The sequence below is a fragment of the Orcinus orca genome, chromosome 7 (genome assembly GCF_937001465.1).
Source record: "Orcinus orca chromosome 7, mOrcOrc1.1, whole genome shotgun sequence".
In the NCBI taxonomy this organism is placed as follows: domain Eukaryota; kingdom Metazoa; phylum Chordata; class Mammalia; order Artiodactyla; family Delphinidae; genus Orcinus; species Orcinus orca.
Genome location: NC_064565.1, coordinates 74333301 through 74355592, shown reverse-complemented (window position 1 = coordinate 74355592; position 22292 = coordinate 74333301). Strand labels below are relative to the sequence as shown.

Sequence of the window (22292 nt, the reverse complement as noted above, 5' to 3'; positions counted from 1 at the left end):
GTTTTATCTAATATCAAAATTTAAAGTAAAAATTCACATGACTGAAATTTTAATGTAATGTTTGAAAATATGATTGTATTATTACATGTTTTAAGAAAAAACTGTCAGCAGTTCTGGTGTTCAGTGTTCATCTAACTGCCAATGAAAAGAATTATTATTTTACTCTACATGTTATGTATACACTTACACATGAAAAAGTTCAGAGTTACATGAATTGTTTAATATACCAAACCATTCCACATTCCAAGAGTAACTACTACAGATACCTCCTTAATTTGTGTATTCTTCCAGAAAGAGGAATTAAAATTAAACAAGAAGCCAGGAAATGGACACTCAGCACTCTTGGGAAAATAACACTTAGCATCTAAGATCTACTCTTCTTGCTACCTGAGAGAAAGGATGTGACAAGGTAATTATTTTGATTTTGTATTTTTGTTGAGCATTTCTGCCACTCAATCCTATCTGTGCACAGAAGCAGAAAAACTAGGTAGCTTACAATGGAGAAGCCTGCAGACAACACCTTGATGAAGTGATCAAAGTTAACATCTGTCATCAGTAATGAGACAAACCCAAATCAAGTGTCCCCTGATGAAATGAGAACAAAACAGCTTCACTAGTGTGAAAGTCCAAGAAGAGATGCACAATCTAAATTAATTACAAGAAATGTCAGGTAATCCTAAATAAGGATATTCTAAATTTGTCTGTAATCCTCGAAAGTGTCAATAAAAGGAAGTCATATTTAAAAATGAGTTATATCTCTGCAAAGTAATATGGAATAAACTCTAAAATATGTTTTACATTTGTAAAAAGTCGGAGAACAGTACTTCAATTTTGAAACACACACACACACACACACACACACACACACACACACACACACACACACATATATATAATTTCCAGAATGACAAAGAAACAGTTAATAGTGGCAACCTCTTGGAGTGGAATCTAGATGGAGAGTGAGAGAAAGATGTTTATTTTTCTCTTCTCACTTTTATTTTTTACATGGTTTATTTTTAACCTGAGCAAACATCTTATTTCAATTTTTAAAATAAAATAATTTCTTTAATTCCTTTGACTATTGTAAACTTCTTTTTTGACTCAGAAAATGGGAAATATTCTCAGGCAAAAAATATTTACTGTTTTTAACTTAGTCAACACAAGACTGATGGTAGGGGACTTCCCTGGTGGGCCAGTAGTAAAGAATCCGCCTTCTAATGCAGGGGATGTGGGTTCAATCCCTGATCGCGGAACTAAGATCCCACATGCTGCTGGGCAACTAAGCCCGCGTGCCACAACTACTGAGCTGCGTGCCTCTAGAGAGCCCACGTGCCGCAAAATACAAAGCCCCCGTGCTCTGGAACCCACGCGCCACAACTAGAGAGAAGCCTGCATACCACAAGGAAGAGCCTACGCACCGCAACGAAAAGGATCCCACATGCCTCAACGAAGATCCCGCATGCCACTACTTAGACCCAAGCAGACAAAAAAAAAAAAAAAGACATGGTAGGTCATGACACCCAGGGTCTCATCCTGCCCTTGTCATTTAAAAGCTATGGCTGCTTGGGCAAGGCACTTCCATTCTCTGGGATTTAATTATTCATCTTGTTGATGAGATTTGTTATAACTCTAACTTTAAATACTCTTAAAATATAAATTAAGATTTATATAACATTCTGCCAACAGAGGGCAGTAATTTATCACAAATAGTTCCGAAGAGTTTTTCTGAGCAAGAAATGAATCCTTTTCATACAATTTAAAGGAAAATAGTAACCAGAGTACCACCGTTTTCCTCGCTGTTCCTGAAAATTTGGATCGCATTCCAATTTCTGGAGCCCGTGCTCCACGACAAGAGAAGCCACTGCAGTGAGAAGCGCGCGCACCACAACGAAGAGTAGCCCCTGCTCGCCGCCAACTAGAGAAAGCCCACACGCAGCAACAAAGACCCAACGCAGTCAAAAATAAATAAATAAATAAGTTAATTTTTAGAAAAGTGTTGTTGAGGGCGTTGGTATATGCGTACTATCAGACTGTGAAGTTCAAGTGGCTAGAAACTGATATAAAAGTATAATTTTTGTGTGTGTGTGTGTGTGGGGCTCTCGCTGTTGTGGCCTCTCCCGTTGCGGAGAGCAGGCTCCGGACGCGCATGCTCCGCGGCCATGGCTCACGGGCCTAGCCACTCCGCGGCATGTGGGATCTTCCCAGACCGGGGCACGAACCCGCGTTCCCTGCATCGGCAGGCGGACTCTCAACCACTGCGCCACCAGGGAAGCCCCTAAAAGTATAATTTTTAACGGTGAAATTTTATTCTAAAAATTTTAAGAAATTAATCAAGATGGTAATAGTTTGTCTTTAAATTTCAGATAATGAATAATCAATGAAAACCTCCACAAGATAAACTAACACATTTTTTTATAAACTAGAAAGAAGAAATAAACTCTCAACATGCAGCTCCTGGAATAACTTCTTTCTAAGCAGCTTTAAAAGGAGATATTTTAAAAGGTGAGACATTCTTTTGTTTGCTGTAATCCTAATTCACTAAGTAAGAATTGTTATCATTAGTAGCATTCAGTTTATGGCACTAAAATTAAAGTTCCAAGAAGACAGAGTTGTATCTGTCATGTTCTTTGCTGTCTCCTTAAATCCTAGAACAGTGTTTGTCATACAGCTGGTGCTTAATAAATACATCTGTGTGGTATATTTATATGCTATCTTATTTTATACTTTGAAGTTTTCCCTAAGAAATTTGTAAAGTAAAAATATTTAATAAAAATGTATAAACTTATGAGAAACAAGTTTTAAATTTCTAAAACAAAACTTATCCGTTAACAGTATTTTTATGCTTCTTACCAAAACTCTACTCAACTCTGCCTACCAACCATTCTTGCTTTTGTAGTTGTGTCTTATTATCATTAGACAAAGGGAGACAGATAATCATAAAATCACCATCATAGTGTGCCTTTTTTCCTTTTTTTTCAGAATTCCAAATGGCACTGTATAATATTGTTTTTCTGAGTCCTCTTAGAAAAGAATAGTGAAAATACAAATGTATATTTAACAAAGAGATATAAAAATAAAATATTTTGAATGGAAAATTATTATCCAAAAACCCAGCTGATATTACAATAAAGGAGAAAATGAGATGGTAGCTGGTGTCCTATACTTTGAAATTCTGGGCAGGATCACATTATCTAATCAGCAAGGATTTCTGAGGGCAGAATCTATCAAGGGATTAACTCCCTAAATCTAAAACAATAGAAATGGGGATATAAGGATAATCCTCTCTGAGGCAAACTTTCCTTAGCATTCCTAATCAATAAGAGGTGATTTACGGTATAAGTAACTACCCCTCAAACACAGTGAATAAAAAGTAGTAAATTAATGTGTATGTTGGTAGTAGAGACTGGAATAAAACTTACCTATCGATACAAGCCATCTTTCTGGGAGGTTCAGAATGAAAGTATGTGCTGTGAGAAGGTAGACTTTTCATGCAATTGCCAGTGTCTGTCCTGGCAGTATAGGTAAGCCAGTGGTTGGAAATAATTTTCTTCTGTGGGCCTATCAAATTATTCAATGCGGTAATCTTAGAGTCACTGAATCCTACTTTGGTTAAGGAAGGATAGTCTATCCTAGGGAATTGAGGGCTTGCTGCTATATCAACTTGAAGGAAATAAAGACCCAACTTTCCTGGTTTACACCGTGCTATATTGATACACATGGGCATCATACATTATATCTTCATCAATATAGTACCAATAATAATACTTAAGATAGACACTTCCATAAAAATGAGAATTAAAATAACACTAAAAGTAATAAAACTAGTTAAAATATTGTAGATGGGATTAATAGTACTAGTAATATAAATCAGAAGAATGATTAAGAATAATAGTATTACAAAATAATTAAAAGGACCGGAAAACTAAAAGCCTAAAACCGGTTTTAAATCTAGAAAATAAATAAAGCAAAGCAATTAAAGTCTAGATTAAAGGATAAAACGCAAAGTTGTTGAAAGTATAAACTTCAAGTCTTGACATTCGAATGCAGAAGCAAGCAGGTAGAAACTATAGAAATTAAGATTACTCCCTTCCATTGTTATCTGAGATTGGATTTTCTTTGAAGGGAGTCTCCAGGCAGATTTCCTAAAGAAAGAGTATTTACTGAAACTCAGGTGAGCTCAGCTGTGGTTAATCTCCCTCAGGAACAGGACTGTGAATTTATTCTCAGCATTTTGCTTCTCCTTTCCATGGCCTCTTCTCTCTGTTTGTGTTCACCCAACCAAGGGTGAAAAGGAACACAGGACACCAGGGGGACTGAGGGTATGGGGTCCAGGGTTACATAACATAATAATATATATGTGGTCAATATAACACATCTTTAAGGGAAGAAGGTAAGGGGGTAGGGAGTATATTATTTATCTCTTCCTAAATTATGCTTGATAACAAACTATCCCAAAATCTACAGGGTTTTTATGAAGAAAGGATTTATTTTCAGTCCCCTTTGTGGGTCATCTTGTGATCCAGTTTTAAAGAGTAACCTTTATGTGGGACATGCACATCATCTGGCAGGAAAATGAAAAATATAGAATCATAAAACTCATGAACTTCTCATAAAGCTCATAAAAGTCTGAAATGTTATTTGAATTGTGTGAGAGTTGGAAAGACAAAATTAACAGAGTATGGTGAGAAATGAAAAGGAGAGTGTTTAGTATTAGGTGGGTACTTGGAACATCCAGACAATGATTAGATGTGAAGAACTTTAAGATACGATGGCACATAGTCAAGTTGTTGGTGAGAAAATCTTTTTATCCAAATAATTTAGACTTAGAGTTGTACACAATAGATAGGCAAACTAGTAATAAAACCTCACAAAGGAGCTCACGCAAGCCTCAGGGAGAGAAAACCTGAGTCCACAGAGCCCTTAAGTGACAGCATCAGGTTGTCTTACCTTAACAATAGTTTACGTCAATTTCCCACATTCTCTTCAGCACAAGAATACCCAAGTGTGTGTAAATTACCTGGAAATAAAATGGTAAAAAGTCTTCACTGATGTCAAGTGCAACTTAAATATGAAATCAATGATCTTTGAGAAAATAATTTCAGCTCAGTTGTGGCTCTTTCAAATAGGGTTCTTTACATAGTAAGAAAAAGAGATTTCTTAAATGACCTTAGGGGAAAAAAAGGGTTTATTACAAGGGTATATGTTCTTGAGTACTTAGAAAAACTTGAACTAGGCCTGGGAAGGACTGTTACTGTAGAGCTCAGGCATCACTTTCTCATCACTCATCTCATCTCTCAGTCTTGCTCTTGCTTTCATTCTTTCTCTGTTTCTCTCTCAGAGGTTACACGCCCTCTTTCATTCATCCCTTTCACCATTCACTCTCAACTAGCTTTCTCCACATAATCATCTGGTGCACACCATTTTGGATGTCAGCACTTCCTCTATCTTGGCTTTTTAGTTAAGAGCCTGGCACTGTATACTTTTATCTATAGCTCTTAGTACAAGTTTCCAAAAAGGAAATCTGATTTGCTGAGCTTACTGCTACCTTAGTAGAGCCTGCAGATTAGCCAAAAAATGAATCATTGTCCACTCCAGTCCAAGAACAGGCAACTTTCCTCAACAATCTGAGCAAGAAGGGAACATTGAATGTGCTTGAGTTGCAACAGGTAATAGGGGGTAATAATTATGCAGCAACGTTCTTGAACTAGGCCTGGGGAAGGACTGCTTTTAACTTTGTTAAAAATAAAGTTTCAACACACAGCAGTTTTGTTGTGGTATGAAATCCAGAACATGGGTGAGAAAGAAACATGGAAGAGTATTTAAGTATCTGTGCTCTGAAGTCAGACTACATGATTTGAATCAGAGCTCCACAAACTATACCTAACCTTCTTAAACCCATGAAATGGTGAAATGGTCATGCAGAGAGGGCTTTCTCCACAAGCTGGCTGTGAGAATTAAATGAGGTAATTTATGTGCCAGACACCTAAGAATTATTCAATAAATAGTAAAAACACACAAGAGGGAAAGTTACCCTGTAATAGGGAAGGACCTTTGTATTCTGTTACAAGGTAATCACTAAAGGGATGTTGCCTATAAGCTTAAATTATACATAATGGCCCATCTCTGGGAACCCTGCCTCCCAGGTAATGAGCATTAAACTAAAATACTTTTGTTTAGCTCACAAGAAAACATCCTGACTAGGCCCACCTGTGAATGACTGCAGAGAGGAAGAAATTAACACAGCCTCTCCAGAGGCTGATGGGAACCAGGAAAGGTTTGACTTTTCTTCCTCCCCTTTAGTATAAAAGAAGCCTGAATTCTAACTCAGGCCAGATGGTTCATTGGTACAGGAGTCCACCATCTTCTCGGCCTGCCGGCTTTCTGAATAAAGTCGCTATTCCTTGCCCCAGCAGCCCATCTCTTGATTTATTGGCCTGTCCTGAGGCGAGCAGTATGAGCCTGGACTGGGTAACAACCCCTTAGCCAGAGGTCAAAGGAAGGACGCAAGAAAAGTTGAAGACATGAAGACAATCAGAGATGGAAAAAACAAGAAACTGATGGATTTTCTGATCAAATGACTTCAGCCGTCATGGCAAAGAAGATTCCGCCATCTTACGAAATCTCTAGTGATCTTAGCCTTATATGGCCATAATTCCATTACTGAAATACTAAGGGTTAACTTCAGCGATAGTGACCTAGAGCAAAGTGAGTGATGCCTTTAAATATTTACATATCATGTAAAATAATAATTATGATATAAACAACAGCAATATACATGATAGTTAACATTTATTGAAGGTTTGTTTTGTGTGGAGGACTAAGTGCTTTATATGTCTATTTATATGTATATATATTATATGTATTAATCCATTTACTACTTATATCAAACTTAGGAACTTTTATCATTATTTTAGGGAAAAAGAAAGTGGGGCACAGAGAGTTTAAATAATTGACCAAAATTGCAAAGCTAGTAAGTAGCTGAGGCAGGGTTTACAGCCTGACATTCTGCAACAGGCAATACATTGCATTGCCTCTCTAATCAAAGGAAGTTCAATAGCCCTCAGGTGTTTTTCACAAATATATTGACAACATGGATGAAATAATTTGAAGAAGAAATAAACTGCAAAAAAAAAAAAAAGGTTCACTTTATTAAGTAGCTACATGATGACAAATATATTTTAAAAATATATAGATCTGGGGGAAAAAAGTGTTTTTTTTTTTTTAACTGATTACAAAGAATCCTGGAAAGTAAAAGAAATCGTTATGCAAAAATAGTAATTCTGAAATCTTAGTGTAAGCTGATTCCTTTGTCTGTTTCCTTCATAATTGAAAAGGCTTTTGAATAATTTGGCGAAATTAGCCTAAAAAGAGTTGGAGTGACCTAAACAGGAAGCCTGGCTATTCCCAGCTGTGGGTGATCTCTGAGACCGGCTCTGAGGCTCCTCTTTGCTCCAACAGACGGGAGCGACATTGAGCTGGATAAAAGTCAAATTCTTACCTCGCCCTTTCACTGCTGGCAGGATCAGATTGCATTTCTTTTATTATTCTTCACTCCCCAGTTTCCTGATCTGTTTAAAAGAAGAAGTAGAAAAGATAAATCCTCTCTTCAATGCCTGGAAAGGAAAACAAAATGACCTCAACTCCGCTTTGAAAAAATCTTTCCAAGAACTTTCTTCAGAGATTTTACTCGTGAGTACTTGGCAATATACTTTTTAGCCCATGAGAAGTAACTTTTATTTCTTTTCCTTGGCGGGGGGCGGGGGGAACCAGGGTGTTGAGAGGCAAAGACTTGTAGGGGAGGACCATTGTCTGTAACCCTACAATGAAAATCGACCCTTCTCTGTAAACAAACTCATTGCAATGTTAAACTAAATTCTCAGCATTTTCCATTTAGTTTTAAGCAAATATATATGCACTATAGGATTATGCTTTTAAGACCATGAACATAAAAAGTTGGTGAGATGTAGCCTTGTTTATAATTTTCAGCTTGTAGTGGCAGTTCTTTACTAATTGTGTCTTTAATTGGAGTTTTCTGAAGATTTTTTTTTAATCTTTAAACATTATTTAGTAACATATAAAGAAATATCATAAAGAGACTGTCTGGCAGCCTTATGTTTAAAGAAACTTCTTTCATTGCCATTAATTGGTGATATTTAAAATAAGGTATAAACATTAGAATCCTTGTAGTCTAAATATTTCTTGCCAGCATTAACTAATCTCTCTAAGAAAATATTTTACAAGTCTCCAAAAACAAACGCTCATATTCTAAATATACTAAAATAAGAATAGATAGGATTGCAGTATATATAGTACAATTACATAAATTAAAGCAATAGATTACATACCTATATGATGTACTGTCATATTCTTGTTGCTTATAAAATGATATTAAATTTAGCTTCTGGTAGTAAAGAAAGCACATAGTATAGAAGTACACAACCACAGAACAATAATGAAACAAAAAAAATTAATTATGGAAAGCACTCGTTTGTATGAGTATTAATGGAAAAATGAGGGTCAAGAGCAGTGCTGTGCAAAAAAAAAGGAAAAGATAAGTAACAGCCACACTGTGACTCAGTGCTCTGGAAATTAGTCACAAAATGACTTTGTATAATTGTGATAACATTAAATACAAAGGGCAGAACCCAAGCAGGAAACATACAGCCCAGAGAGTCATATTTTATTCTGTGTAAAAGCATAGTATTTACGTCAGAGGTGAAAAATTGTGTCAATTTTGAGATATTGAAAAGTTTTTTAACCTTTCATAAAACATTTTTAGGATTATTTTATACTCATCATTCTAGTGCATGATTATTTCAAGACATATAATCTATATTTTATCTAATACTTAAACAAGGGTGAATAATCTCTGAAAATGTATTGGAGTATGAAATTTTAATTTGGGGCCTATGGGTTAATAAAATGGTATAAAATATCCTTAGGGATCAACAGAGTTGGAAAACTATTAATGTAAATACAGATAATTAACATTACAGATGTAAAACTTTAAAATATTTACTTTTAACAATTTGAATGTTTATATTGGGAAGCCAAATTTATCTTCTTCAGGTAACTATACAATCTTATTAGAGAGCTTTAATGGCATATATACTACTATTTGGTTCCGTTCTCTATTAGGTATGCTGACTTGTACAAGTTTTGTTTTCTGTTTTTAAAGGTACAGTCTGATATCTTTAAGCATTTCTTTTATCTCCAATGACTAGATCAAAACCTCTTTGGGAAATGTGGTCCTGTTCAAATGGGTTATGCCATCAGGTAGTGCTTGCTGGTCTGATTGGTTGTCCATAACTCTAGGCTTCATTTGCTTATTGATTGTACAATTATTTTGCCTAGAATCTTCTACTATAAACAGTATTGCTAAATTTAAAAATAATAATCTATGAAATAGAAAATTGTTTTTGTATTAAACTATAGTTTTCATAACACTAACATTCCTTCCTAAGAATTAATTTCCTGATCTTAGTTATCTACATCATTCAAATTCAAAACATAATTGAGGGACTTCCCAGTTGGTGCAGTGGTTAAGAATCTGCCTGCCAATGCAAAGGACATGGGTTCCAGCCCTGGTCTGGGAAAATCCCACATGCCGTGGTGCAACTAAGCCTGTGCACCACAACTACTGAGCCTGCGCTCTAGAGCCTGCGAGCCACAACTACTGAGTCTGAGTGCCACAACTACTGAGCCCACTGCCTAGAGCTGGTACTCCACAACAAGAGAAGCCACCACAATGAGAAGCCTGCGTACCACAACGAAGAGTAGCCCCACGCTCGCTGCAACTGGAGAGGGCCCGCGCACAGCAACAAAAACCCAACGGAGCCAAGAATAGATAAATAAAGTTATAAGAAAAAGAAAACCATTCAATGATAATGATAATTGGACAGATGACAAACTACTAGAGGAAAAAAGCCAAGCTGAAAAGGTTTTGTTTATTCCCAGAACACCTAGCAATCTAACCAAATAGTAGATATGCTATAGATTATTTAGGAATTGTTGGCTTACTAAATTCACTGCTCACAAACTTTTAATACAGATTTCAACTGAATCAAACATCTCTACTTAATAGAAGAAAAAAAAGTAAAACATCCTTGACAAAAAAAAAAGGGAGGGTGGGACAGGAGAGACAATATGAAAAGGAAAGGGAAGTACTCAGAATAGGGTTTTCAAAAAAATCTTGTTTATTGGTATAAATTAAATAAGTAGAATAATATTGATTAAAATTAGTTAATTATATAAATTTATTTTTGATATGTAGACATGATCTAAAAATTGTATTACAGTCCAACTCATCTATTCTCAATAAAGGCTGTCTTTAGCCACCCTTTTCTTGTTTACCATCTAAAGCATGTAACTCAGGAAACTTAATTTGCAGAGCTGTCTTTTTTAAAACAAAAATACTTTTAAAAAAAAGTATTTATTTATTTGGCTGCACCAGGTCTTAGTTGTGGCACGCAGGATCTTTGTTGTGCCGTGCAGGATCCTTAGTTGCAGCATGCAGGATCTAGTTCTCTGACCAGGGATCGAACCCGGGCCCCCTGCATTGGGAGCACAGAGTCTTACCACCAGGGAAGTCCCAAAACAAAAATACTTTTAAATGCATTATTTTTTTATAGAAATATGCCAATACTATAATTATTTGATTGTTACCATCTGCATTTGGAGAAATCTGAATTCAAAACATGGAGTGACTATTGAAGTCCTTGTTTCTGGATATTAAATCTCAGCAAAATGAAGAAAGGATGCAACTCTCTTATTCCAGAGAGTTCTCATTATGCTAGACCTCCTCTCTTGGGTCTCTGAGATCCTCAGTGACTGCTTTCTTGGTGTGATGTATTATCTCTAGGAGCCCAGTCTTCCCATTACCCTTCTCTCCCTGTCTTCACTTCAAGTGGCAGGTGCTGTGTAGAACCAGAGCCTAGGATTCAGCTACCAATAGGATGAGGGCACCCTAGTCATTTCCACTTCTTTTCAAAAGCAATAACAAAAAGCACTGGATGCATGTCAAATCTGCTATGCTCATCTCTCTTCAGGCCTTCCTTTGTGATTCTATGCTCTTTCTTAGTTGGAACAACCATATTTTTAAATTATTTTAAAAACAAGAGGTCCATGATCCATACTAGGAGTCCCAGTGCTGCAATATTTCTGTCTCACCTGCTCCACCTGATAGACCACAGGTGCCTGGGGAGACGCAGACTTACTGCAAGAAATTCCTCAATCAAAATGTGATGGTAGCATTCTCTCTAGACTGAATAAATATTACATGTTGTTGATTAGGCTATTTCAACATCAGGAATGTAAAAGTATCCATCAATACAGCACTGATACACTGTGGTGTTTTTATTACCAAGCATAGAGTGCCATTGACCCCCTTCAACTGTACCACACCCTCAATGCCACAACCACCCTGCTGCCAACCTCATTCTGTCTCTCCAATTCATGTTTCTTACCAACATCTATCCCATCCTTGAATCCTGTAATAATCCTGTAATCTAAACATCACCTCATTCCTTACTTCACAAGGCTTAGAAATGGAGAAAATCTCATAAATTGGGTGAGTCTCCAGAATAGTAGTGTTTGTTGCAAAATATTGGTAATATTCTTAAAGTTCTTTTAGGAATAAACTTCAAAGTATCCCAGGAAATGAATCAAAATGATTATATCAAAATATCAAACGCCTACTCACTCTTCTATGTGCAACCAATTTCAAATATATGTGACAATAAAATGAATGAACTTCTGATTCATGCTACATGAATGATTTTGAAAACATTATTCTAAGTGAAATAAGCCAGATACACACAAAAAAACAAATAGTATATAATTTCACTTACATGGGATATCTACAATAGGCAAATTCATAGAAAAAGAAAGTAGAATAGAGGTTACCAGAGTCTGGAGGAAGGGATGAATGGTGAGTTATTGCTTAATGGATACAAAGTTTCTGTTTGGGTTAATGAAAAATTTTGGAAATAGATGGTGGTGATGATTGCACAAAAATATAAATGTAATTAATGCCACTGAGCTGTACACTTAAAAATAGTTAAAATTGCAAATTTCATGGTATATCTATTTTATCACAATCAAAAATAGTAAAAGAAAAATATTAATATTTTTAGTTTTTTTCTGTTTCAATTTACGTAGTTTCTATCATTATATCTTCAAATTTACGTATCTTTTCTTCTATGTCCAATGTGTTTATAATCCCATCTAGTGTATTTTTCATCTCAAATAATGTTTTCATCTCTAGAAACTCAGTTTGAGTCTCTATCTTCTTTCTCTATTTAACACACTCAATATTTTCTCTAGATTCTTGAACATATGAGTGCAGTTTAAACTTTAGTTTAAAATTTAGTTAAATTTTAGTTTAGTTTATGAATGCAGTTAAAATTTTAGTTTAGTTTGTTAATTCTATTTTCTGTGTCATTTCTGTGTCATTTGGATTCTTCTCATTATGTTATATTTTACTGTTTTTTGCAGACCTTATAATTTTTATCTGAATGCCTGATATTATGAATCTTACCTTCTTAAGTGCTGAATATGTTGTATTCTTGTAAATAATATTGAGCTCTGTTCTGAGTTGCAGTTTAATTACTTGGAAACAATTTTGTATTTTGTTATCTCACTGTCAAGCTTTGTTAGACAGAATCAGAGAAATGTTTATTCTATGGTTAATTTTTTTCCCAGTACTGAGAAAAAAACTTTCTGACTACTCTGCTTAATGCACCATGCATGGAGGTTTTTGCAATTTAGGGACAAGAAAATATTCACAGCTTTACATGCATTCTAAGTATTATTCCCCTCTAGCCCTTTAAGGTGGTTCTTTACCCAAACTTGGGTACTTTTCTCTTGTATATGTACTGATCAGTATTAGGTTGAAGACTTGAGGGCCATCTGAAGATTTCTGGATCTCTCTTTCTCTATAGCTCTCTACTCTGTTACTTAACCGTGCATACTCTAGCTACCCTGGCCTCTGCAGACAATGTGCTTTCTCCTAAACTCAGGGAGACCACTGGGCAATTCCAGAACCTCCTCTTCCTGAATTTGAATGTGGAAATTCCCTTCAGTCAGTGTGCTGGAGCAAATCAGAATGTAGGGCTGAACTCTTGTTTCCCATCCTTATGGGATCACTGCTCTTCACTGACCAGTATTTAGTTAGCGGAAAACCATCATTTAATACATTTTGACTATTTTATTTTTTTAAGTTGTTTCAGGTGGGAGGATAAATCCAATGTTAATCCATTGTGGCTGGAAGTAGAAGGGCTATTTTTCTTTAAATTTTTATTTTGTATTGGCGTATAGTTGATTCACAGTGTTGTGTTAGTATCAGGTGTACAGCAAAGTGAATCAGTTACACATATACATATATCTATTCTTTTTCAGTTTCTTTTCTCATATAGGTTATTACAAAAGACTGAGTAGAGTTCCTTGTGCTATACAGTAGGTCCTTGTTAATTATCTATTTTATATACAGTAGTGTGTGTATGTAATCCCAAACTCCTAATTTATCCCTCCCTACAACCTTTCCCCTTTGGTAACCATAAATTTGTTTTCTAAGTCTGTAAGTCTGTTTCTGTTTTGTAAATAAGTTCATTTGTATCTCTTTTTTAGATTCCACATATAAGTGATATCATATGATATTTGTCTGACTTATTTCACTTTGTATGTTAATCTCTAGGCCCATCCATGTTGCTGCAAATGGCATTATTTCATTCTTTTTTAATGCTGAGTAATATTCCATTATATATGTGTAACACATCTTCTTTATCCATTCATCTGTCAATGGACATTTAGGTTGCTTCCATGTCTTGGCTATTGTAAATAGTACTGCAATGATCATTAGGGTGCATGCATCTTTTCGAATTATGGTTTTCTCTGAATATATGCCCAGGAGTGGGACTGCTGGATCATATGGTAGCTCTATTTTTACTTTGCTAAGGAACCTCCATACTGTTCTCCATAGTGGCTGTACCAATTTACATTCCCACCAACAGTGTAGGTTTCCTTTTCTCCACACCCCCTCCAGCATTTATTGTTTGTAGATTTTTTTGATGGCCATTCTGACTGGTGTGAGGTGATACCTCATTGTAGCTTTGATTTTTATTTCTGTAATAATTAGCAATGTTGAGCATTTTTTCATGTGCTTTTTGGCCATCTGCATGTCTTCTTTGGAGAAATGCCTATTTAGATTTTCCGCCCATTTTTTGATTGGGTTATTTGTGTTTTTTTGATACTGAGCTGTATGAGCTGTTTGTATATTTTGGAGATTAATCCCTTCTCAGTCATATCGTTTGCAAATATTTTCTCCCATTCTGTGGGTTATCTTTTTGTTTTGTTTATGGTTTCCTTTGCTGTGCAGTGGAAGGGCTACTTTTTTAAATCATATTTTAATGATACCCTAAAAAATAATAAACATAAATAGAATGAGAAATTTTAAGGGCATATAAACTGTAATTCGTTCATTGGCCTGGGTAAGATAAATATATTTTTTGCCTGCTATATCTCAGAAACTATGTTTCATGAGTAAATATATTTACATGATTGTACAATGAAAAACTTAAATTCACTATTTCTAAAAAATAATTATTTCATTTCAGATAAGCAGTTTGTTTCATTATGATTTTCTGATAACGGTAGTTGTTTGGGTGGCTAATATTTTACTCTCTTCTATTTTAGATGACAAATTCATTCTACAAGCTTAAAACCAATCAAGTTGTCACTTGTTCAACAGGCATTTCCAAAACTCTGAGTGCTGACTGTTATTTACCTAAAGCCTCCAGAGTTTTGCAATGAATTAAAGATTGCCTTTACTGATAGTTTCCTATCACAATTTCTCATAATTATCTTTCCTCCCCTGATTCCTGGATACTTCTACATATTGGAAGCTGTGAAAGTTCATTGACAGCACAAATTAAAACTTTCTCTTTTTATGAAAGATGTTTCAGGTGTTTCCTGCTTAATTATATATACCAATTGATATAAACAGATAATCCCAAATGACAAATATTGTAAACAAAAATTATATTTAGCATTAGAATTTGTTTTTATAATTATGTAAGAGTGTGTACATTATTGAAGTTTCTATGCATCTTATTTGAGTTCTGTGGTTTTAGTCTCCTTTAGCATAGTTATTCAGTCTATGAGGAAAGGAAAACAGGTACACAGTAAAGAAATCATTATGGCATCTACATCTTGGCACTAATGCAGGTTTATAAAAAAATTATGAGATAAGCAATTTACCTTAAAAACACTCAGGCCCTCCTTTCAGTGCCAATAATTTTTTTCAAGTTTCAGATTTCCCAGGATTAACCTCTTTTTGTATGTTTTTCTCTTAAGGAATTGCTGGAGAATGTTCCAGGGGAAGAAGAGTGTTTAACTAGGGAGAATTTAGATTAGCCTCAATTAACATGGCAAAAGAGAGTTGTTGTTTTTTTTTGTTTTTCTATTTGTGGTAAACTCTGGATGAAACTCCTTTAAAGCCATTTGCATTTATTAGTTATATCCCTAAAGAAAGGAAAAGGTTTCTTAGGTACCAGTGTTTGCCCTATCATTACTATGTCAACATTGCTCTCCCAACCACCACCTGCATTCCACGTTACCATCTCCTTATTCAGAGGCCAAAGAGATACAAGTGACCATCTATCCTTCCTAACAGGTACTGGAAGCCTCTTCTGAAAGGATATGAGTAAATGGGCATTCATGGATGGTCCTCAAAAACATGTGAAAAAATATCTGAGCCATGCATTTGCTCTTTAGAAGGGAAGGTATAGTTTTCCTCAGATCTCTCAGGAGCTTACATATCACCATGAAAATATATCTGAGACATGAATAAATATCCAAGGAAAACAATATATAGCACTGGGATCAAAAAAGAGTGTCAAGTAATAATATATCTTGAAGAAGGCAAGATAAAGATTTCAAAGGCAGATAAACTCGACATAGGAGGGATAAGGGTGGGGTAGAGATGGATAAGTTATCCTATGTATAAGAAATCTTGGAGAAAAGATCTTTTCTGAGAAGGCTTGGAAGAGATTAAATTATTTTAAGATCTTCAGTTCAATCATTACACTTGAATAAGCAGATTCAATTTTTAATATCTTTGAAGCTGAGCATTAACTATGTGCTTTTTATATATTAGAACTTATTCAGGGTACAAAAAGTATACAATGTGATAATTTTTTTGTAAATTTATTTTTTATTTATTTTTGGCTATGTTGGGTCTTCATTGCTGCACGTGGGCTTTCTCTAGTTGAGGCGAGTGGGGGCTACTCTTTGTTGCGGTGCACGGGCTTCTCATTGCGGTGGCTTCTCCTGTTGTGGAGCACAGGCTCTAGGCGTGTGGCCTTCAGTAGTTGTGGTGCGCAGGCTCAGTAGTTGTGGCTCATGGGCTCTAGAGTACAGGCTCAGTAGTTGTGGCACACGGGCTTAGTTGCTCCATGGCATGTGAGATCTTCCCAGACCAGGGCTCGAACCCGTGTTCCCCGCGTTGGCAGGCAGATTCCCAACCTCTGCACCACCAGGCAAGCCCAATATGATAAATTTTAATCATTTATAAATTAACCTATTAGGATTTGAAGTAACTTAACACAAATAAAATCTCTGGTCTTCATTCTCAAAAAATTACAATCAGGGGAATTAAGTAGGGCCTTTAACAAGAACATGCTATCTGATTCCTGAGATTATGTGTTAGGTAGAATATGGATAGGAGAAAAAGGAATGACAATTTAGAGAAACTAGCAGATATTTATAAAAATGTAAAATAATGAGCATTCAATGTGAGGAACCAAGAGAAAAAAGAACTATTTATTGGATGCTATGAGTAAAAAAGGAAGTAGCACTAGTTTCCTTTCATTCTCTGAGTCCATAGTTCATTGTTTCATGGGTCTGACATTTTACAGTCTGAATGGAAGTGGCTGAAGATCAACATGTTAATGGTTCCTGGAGGACCATGACTTAGCTGCCTGGGGCCCCTGTTCCTTTACAATGATGACTCAGAAAGTTGAACTCAGGATGTCATGGGTGTAGTCACCAACAGCTGCGGTTCCAATCTTGAACTAAGCTCAGTTGCTTTTCATTAGAGCACAATCAGAAATTCCTGGGTTTTTTACTTTCGGACTTACTTTACCCACAGAATTACCCTCACTGAGGAGGGAGAAAATTGATCATTACTGGTTCAACATGTTTATTGTACTTAAGTATAAAAACTTTAGCTAATATTTGGAATCATAACACTTTCATAGAAACAAAGTTACCTGATTATTTATCTGACACCAGAATGTCATAAATATCTGGCCTCAGGTATATTGAGTATAAATTTTGCTTCTCTTTCCCTCAAGGAAATGACAGTATAGGAATATTTGTGGGAACTTCCCATACATGGACTAACATTTTGCTCTCCTTTTCTCATACTACAACAGATACTATCAAAAGCAGGAAGTTGAGAAGTTTCCAATATATTTGTCTAAGCAGAGACAAAATCTAAGATGGCAACAGACTTTGAGGGGAAATGAGGAAGCAGACTTGATTTTATCTATTGATCTTTAAAATTAAAAAAGGTAAAATAACCTGAATTACATAAGCTATGAATCAAGGTTCTAATTAGAAACCCGTTAGGAAGGTCTCGACTGTCTTTCCAAAATACATATACCTCCTGCCTAAGATGTCATACTCAATATTAATTAATAGATTAATCAGAATTAATAAATTAATTATGTAATCAGGAGATTGATTGATAGACATATAATCAGAGAAGCAACGGTCCTGAAATACCATTTTCTTATCTTACTAAATAATGGATGCCTAGAAGAGCAGATACAAACAGGAGAAAAAATAGAAGCAGCCATAGGTCTTTCTATGTAATTTTCTTTCTAATATGGACAGTAATGATAATAAAGACATAGTTAATATATTCAATTCTTTTCTCACACCAAAATTCATTGTATTCCTTTGTTTTTCTTTTTTATTTCCTTCCATTTGGGGCTACTGGCATTAGTAGTTGACCAGAATTATATCCTCAGAAATCTCCATTTTGGTTTAGATATATAATACCAAGTTTTATTTATTTATTTATCTATTTATTTATTTTCCTGCTTAAAGGAAAGAAATGAAAACAGCATACTATGAAGATCTTTGCTGTTAAACTGTATTAGATTAAGAAGAGTCCCTGTGATGAGGAAAGGTGAACTCATTCAAAGAAATGAATGCCACCTTCTTTTGACAAAATGTCTTACAAATTTAACCGTAATATCTAGACAAAATAATTCCCCACCTTTTTTTTTAAGAGTTTTGTTAGCTATGGGCAACGATATAAGGAAGAATCTTTGGTATTATTTCTTTTATTATGTATTTCTATCTTGTTTTCCTTTGTTCATTGTATTTTTCTTAATAAAATATATACACTCTCTTTGGACATTTCTTACAAATTTCAGAAATATTTTTACATATTTACATTTCCACTATTCTTTTTAAAATTAATTAATTAATTTATTTATTTTGGCTACATTGGGCCTTCATTGCTACATGTGGGCTTTCTCTAGTTGCAGCAAGCAGGGGCTACTCTTCATTGTGGTGCACGGGCTTCTCACTGCAGTGGCTTCTCTTGTTGCGGAGCAGGGGCTCTAGGCATGTGAGCTTCAGTAGTTGCAGCACGTGGGCTCAGTAGTTGTGGCATATGGGCCCTAGCGTGGGCTTCAGCAGTTGCAGCACATGGGCTCAGTAGTTGTGGCGCGTGGGCTCTAGGGCATGTGGGCTTCAGCAGTTGTGGCACACGGGCTCTAGAGTGCAGGCTCAGTAGTTGTGGTGCACAGGCTTAGTTGCTCCATGGCATGGGAGATCTTCCTGGACCAGGGCTTGAACCTGTGTCCCCTGCATTGGCAGGCAGATTCTTAACCACTGTGCCACCAGGGAACTCCCTACATTTCCACTAAACTTTATAATTATCTTTTTACTCTCCCGCTCTCTCTTATTGCTTCTCAATTTTCCTTCTCCACATCCAGTTCTCTCACTCTTCTCTCTTAGCTAGTAATAAGAATTAATATTCCCTATTATTATTTAGAGGGAGATTATTTTTCCTCTTAAAAATATAAACACAAAAGTTTAAAAAAATAATTGGTGAGTTTCTTGACTTACTTTACTTATAGAACTTTAGTCCAAAACAGAGAATAAAAATCCCCTACTTATGTTTTGATGAATTGCTAATTTCTAGAGAATGTAAACAATCTGAAATTCACTTTAGGGAAAAAAAGAAAGAAGAAGATATTTATGAAAATAGTGGGTCTTTCTTAAGCTTGCAGTTGCCCTTTTTTGGGATGGTCACAATTCCTGTGTTTGAGTTGAAGCTCTGTCAATATGCAAATGTAAGACTTTGGAGAGAAAAAATTAGTTTCAGGGCTTCAGTGTCCTCATTAAAAAATTCAGGATATTCTAGATACTTATCCCTGTAGTTTTTTGGGTTTTTTTTTTTTGTTTTTTTACGGTACACGGGCCTCTCACTGTTGTGGCCTCTCCTGTTGCGGAGCACAGGCTCTGGACACGCAGGCTCAGCGGCCATGGCTCACGGGCCCAGCCGCTCTGCAGCATGTGGGATCTTCCCGGACCGGGGCACGAACCCGTGTCCCCTGCATCGGCAGGCGGACTCTCAACCACTGCGCCACCAGGGAAGCCCTCCCTGTAGTCTTTTATGTCTCTAGCAGTATATAATTCTATGACATTGCCCTTCACTTCAGCTTTTTTAAATTTTTTAAATAAACTTAGTTTACATATGTTGTATGCTATTTGGTGTAACATGAAGATATTCGCTTTTTTCTCCTGGCATAGCTATTTCTTTTCTCTGGGATTTTTTTTTTTTTTTTTAAGTTTTCTTTCTCATAGTATTACAAATGACAAGAAATTAGACTTACACAGTAAACAGCTTTTAACATTTCATTCCTAGAGGAAACTTCCCTGCTTTATAAAATCATACCTAACAACCACTTCATATCCAAAAGAGAGAGAGAGTAAAACTTTTTTATCAGTGCAATTGTCACAATCTAAAATACAGATAAATGTTGTGATTTGACATATTTGCTAACATTAAAGAATTCCACATTAAGCAGTTCTCCAGAAATATGACTTCCTGTAACAAGAGCCAAATCCAATAGATGTTTCCTGAAGGATTGGCCAATCTTTTAGTAAACATGATTAGAGTGAATAGTCTGCAACTATTTGGGGAGGCTTGTTTTTGTTGTTGTTTTGGTTGTATTTTACTGTGTTCCAATATTAATTTACTTACCAGGTTCAGAATGTTTTGCTTCATTGTTTCCCATATTTTATCATTAGTCTGGGTGTAGTTTTAGAATATAATCTGAAAATCTGACTTTTATAAAGCAAAACATCAGGCATTATTTTAAGGGCAAAATAATTTTTTTGATATTTATTTATTTGTTTATTTATTTGGTTGCACCAGGTCTTAGTTGCGGCAGCTGGGCTTCTTAGTTGCGGCAGGCAGGCTCCTTAGTTGCAGCAGGCAGGCTCCTTAGTTGTAGCTCCCAGGCTCCTTAGTTGTGGCATGTGAACTCTTAATTGCAGCATGCATGTGGGATTTAGTTCCCTGACCAGCATTCGAATCCAGGCCCCCTGCACTGGGAGCGTGGAGACTTATCCACTGTGGTACCAGGGAAGTCCCAAAATAATTTTAATGATAAGAAAAGGGGATTCTGACCTGAGCTTTATAGTAATGATATTATTTTCCCATCCTCCAAGCATTCTCCAATCAAAAATGCTGAAAAAGTTGGTTAATAGCCAGTTTGTGAAATAAAAACAGCAGAATAACTGTCAGGTTACATTTGGCTGCTAGAAGGCAAAATCCATAGCATGAGTAGCTTAAATATGAGGCCATTTACTAGTTCACATTATACAAAGTACAGAGGATGCTTCAAGATTTGTTAATTCAACACAGATCTAAGTGCTTTCCATCTTTTTATTTCCATGACTAACAGCAGGTCATCCTTATCTAGGGATAGTTCTCAACATTACAAGATGATTGCTTCAGTCATAGGCATCACATACAGACAAAACAAGTGGAAGGAAATATTATGTGCCCTCCCATGTGGCTCCATTTAGAATAAGGACCTTTTTCAAAAGTTCCCCAGCCCTGGAAGATAGCATACTTCCTTTCTCATCTCATTGGTCAGAGATTTATGAAATAGAAATATCTAAACCAATGTCTGTAAGGGAAATGGAATCACCATGATTAATGTAGATTAATGAAGAGTTTATTATTTATGAATTTATTCCTTAGGTGGGCATAGGCTATCCTTCCTGAGAACTGAACATATGAACATATTCAGTTCATCTATCAATGAAAAGTGACAGAATTGTTGTTGCATACGCAAATGAGATGACTGAAACAACACCTTACAAAGTTTAAAAAAAAAAAAGACAAAAATATATCCATAATCTCACTGACCTAATTTCCCTTATTAAAGCATATTTTTCTGTTTAAACACCAATTTTTGCTTAGTTTATCTTAAAGTGTACATATATTTTTGTATACAGCTTTTAAAATTCATATTACCATGATTAATCCCCTCTTAATCTTCTAGTCATTATCATTACCAATTTAACTTTGTATAATATTACACCTGGTGGATGGATGTGCTGCCATATCTAATAATTGTCAATGTTGCATACCTACATTGTTTAAAAATGTAATATTTCTATTCTTAAAAAGATTGTGCATTTAGTCATTTTCATATTTTTAAATTCCCAAGTGTCATATCAGTACCTTAAAGTATCATCTACGTTTTTTAACAAAGAAAGTACACATTTAGGAAAAATTTTTAGTCGATGATTAAATAATAAGCCACTTATATACTTCCCCTTGCCAACACTACTCAAAGTCCTGCCTTTTTTGTTCTTTGTCTCTGTCCAATTGATAAAATCCAACTCTGAATCCTTCAAAAGTTTAATTCCTGAATCTGGAGGGAAAGAGCACTGAATTTTGAAGGCACAAATTACTATGAATTTATAGTTTGGGATTCCAGCAGCCCATAATCCTTTAAGATTTTCGATACGCCATTTTATTTTACCTGGAGAAAATGGCAAACCCTCACATTTTTAAAAATCCATTATTTCTTGACATTTTGAACAGAAAATCTCAGCCTCTTCTTCACATAGAAAATTGAATCACAGCAAGAAAATCTTCAATTTTCTTTTCTTTCTTTCTTTCTTTATGGCTGCATTGGATCTTCATCGCTGTGCATGGGCTTTCTCTAGTTGTGGCAAACAGGGGCTACTCT

At 35.6% G+C, this 22292-nt stretch overlaps 1 protein-coding gene across 5 annotated transcripts in view; it reads left to right on the top strand.

Annotated features, from left to right (window-relative positions):
- The first annotated feature begins 332 nt into the window (after positions 1–332).
- The window catches only part of TFPI (tissue factor pathway inhibitor), an 82739-nt gene continuing 60779 nt past the window's right edge, over positions 333–22292 (top strand). For 2 of the 5 annotated variants that reach the window (XR_007478393.1, XM_033400254.2), the window contains exon 1: positions 7427–7689. The gene's annotated coding sequence lies outside the window, so the exon portion shown is untranslated. Of the gene's footprint in view, positions 410–2363; positions 2503–7425; positions 7690–22292 lie in introns of those variants that run through there. The other 3 variants (XM_049712249.1, XM_033400256.2, XM_004276920.3) reach the window with 3 other exon arrangements.